The sequence below is a fragment of the Muntiacus reevesi genome, chromosome 1 (genome assembly GCF_963930625.1).
Source record: "Muntiacus reevesi chromosome 1, mMunRee1.1, whole genome shotgun sequence".
Classification (NCBI taxonomy): domain Eukaryota; kingdom Metazoa; phylum Chordata; class Mammalia; order Artiodactyla; family Cervidae; genus Muntiacus; species Muntiacus reevesi.
In genome coordinates, this window is record NC_089249.1 from 192,709,816 (window position 1) to 192,712,450 (window position 2,635).

The 2,635-nt window shown below is 38.6% G+C and overlaps 1 pseudogene; it reads right to left on the minus strand.

The window, feature by feature from the left end:
* Positions 1 to 202: 202 nt before the first annotated feature.
* LOC136156320 (olfactory receptor 7E24-like) lies at positions 203 to 1,184 on the minus strand (annotated as a pseudogene).
* Between the last annotated feature and the right edge of the window lie 1,451 nt (positions 1,185 to 2,635).

Below are 2,635 nucleotides of genomic sequence, written 5' to 3' on the forward strand. Positions count from 1 at the left end.
CTCCCACCGTCATGTTAAACCAGAAACACAAACAATATTCAGGTGGAAAGCAAAGAAAGACATGAAGATCATAAGAGTTGCAAAACTGATAACATAAGAATGGTAGAATTTTAAATCTCCAGGTTTTGTTTTGCTACATTTTCTAGCCGACACTCAAATGGGTGGCCAGGTCCTAAGCTGAGATTCTTCTGCTGAGGAACCTCTACATGACCTTTTTGATGTCTTTGTTCCTCAGACTATAGATGAAGGGGTTTAGCATGGGAGTGACCACAGTGTACACCACTGAGGCTGCTACATCCTTCCTTGGAGAAACGGAGATGGCTGAGCTGAGATATACCCCCAGGGCTGTTCCATAAAACAAGCAAACCACTGTCAGGTGAGAGCCACAGGTGGCAAAGGCTTTATAAATCCCACTTGAAGAGGGGACTTTCAGAATGGAGACAAGAATTTTATAGTAAGAGAAAAAGATTCCTGAGGTAGGGAGAAAACCAGAGATGGCAACGATAATATAGCCGACTATATTATTCATGAAAGTATCAGAACAGCCAAGGTTGAGCAGCTGAGAAGGGTCACAGAAGAAACTAGAAATTTCTACATCCTTGAAGCAGGTAAGTTGTAACACAATCACATTATGCACCTGGGAGTCCAAAAGGCTAACAAAAAAAGACACCAAAATGAAGATGCAACAGGTGCGTGGGTTCATGATGATTGTATAGTGCAGTGGGTGACAAATGGCCACAAACCTGTCATAAGCCATCACAGACAGAAGCATACTATCCATACACCCAAAAAGGATAAAAATAGACATCTGTGTCAGGCAGCCTTCATAGGAAATGACTCTGCTGTGAGTTTGGATGTCCACAATCATCCTGGGGACGGTCGTGGAGATGAAACTGATGTCAGCCAAAGACAGGTTGGTGAGGAAGAAGTACATGGGGGTGTGGAGGTGGGGGTCGGAGGTGGGGGTCAGTGGTGATGGCCAGAATGATGAGTAGATTCCCCAGCACGGTGACCAGGTACATGGACAGAAACAGGACACAGAGCAAAGGCTGCAGTTCTGGATCATCTGAGAGGCCCAGGAGGAAGAATTCTGAGACACTTGTTAGATTTCCAGTTCTCTGTAGCTTGGACACTCTGGAGAAAGAAAAGAGGGCTGGAAACAAAGGAAATAAGTACATGGGCATTGAGCACTATGCCCATATTTTGGATTCAAGCAATTCGCTTTAAGATTATACATCCCAGTGTCTTCAGCAATATTTCTCAGTTTGACAAATTCTACCTGCTTAGAAATGTTTTTTCCTTGGTTTCTATGTTATTCATCTCTGCCTATACACTCTTACTTGGTAAAACCTCATAGAAAAGTGAAAGGGAACAAGAACATTGGAGTTAATACATCCATGATCTCAGCTAAATATAGCCAACTTCTTTAGACATAATGTAAAAAGAGAAGTTCCCTTCCCCTCTAATAAAATACAAAGTTTGATTTAAAGAAATGAAGACATACATAGTTATACAAATCTTAATTCAATCAAAAACAATTCTAGATATTTTCCTCATTTTCAATATTGACAAATCTATGAAATGCAGAACTAGGTCCTCTTGATTTTAAATTAAAAATAAATGTTGATAGTGAGAACACATTTTACATGATATTCAGAGTTTTATCATTCTTTGTTTTCTGCCTTCCCTTCTTCATAAAATTAGTCATTACTCAAACATCAGAGTAGTCTTTTAAAAGTTTTTAGTATATTCTTCATATCTTTGACTTTAGTAGAATTCAAACTTTGATCAGTATGGTTTAATAAATGCAAGATCATAATGCTTTGATGACTACAAAGGTGGTACTACTGTACAGAAAAATGTTAATGATTAAATGGTAATAAAATTTAAGAAACGCTCTTGAAATTTTGATTCATGATGATGTATGGCAAAAACCATCCCAATGCTGTAATCATCCTACAATTAAAATAAATTAATTTTTTAAATAGGCATAATATTCTCCAGATCATTCTATGTTGGCACAAATGGCAAGATTTCCTTGTTTTTATGGCTGAGTAATATCTCATTATTTATATAAACACACAATATTTTTAACCTATTCAACAGTCAATAAACACAGTTTCACTATTTAAAATAATATGACAATGACAAGGGAATGCAAATATCTCTTAGAAGTTCTGATTTCAGTTCTTTGGCATCTACCCTGAAGTGGGTTACTAGATCCTATGGTAGTTCTATTCAATTAGTTGCAGCTTTTAATTTTTTTAAGGAACCTCTATTCTGTTTTCTGTAATGGCTGTACCAATATTCATTCCCACCAACAAACTCCAAGTGTTCCCATAATAGTGAGCAGGGATCAGGGAGTCTTTGCCAGGACTGACAGGGAAGTGACATGATGGTTTGGGGTGGTAGAGGCATTGCCCACATACCTTGCATCTGGAATCAGCCTGTCTAAAATGACACTTCAAACATGATTTTATCATTCTTTAATTCGTGATCTGGTTGCTGTTGTTTAATCCCAGAGTTTTGTCTGACTCTTTACCACACCAAGAACTGTAGCCCGCCAGGCTCCTCTGTCCAGGGTATTTCCCAGGCAAGAACACTGGTGTGGGTTGCCATTTCCTTCTACAGGGGA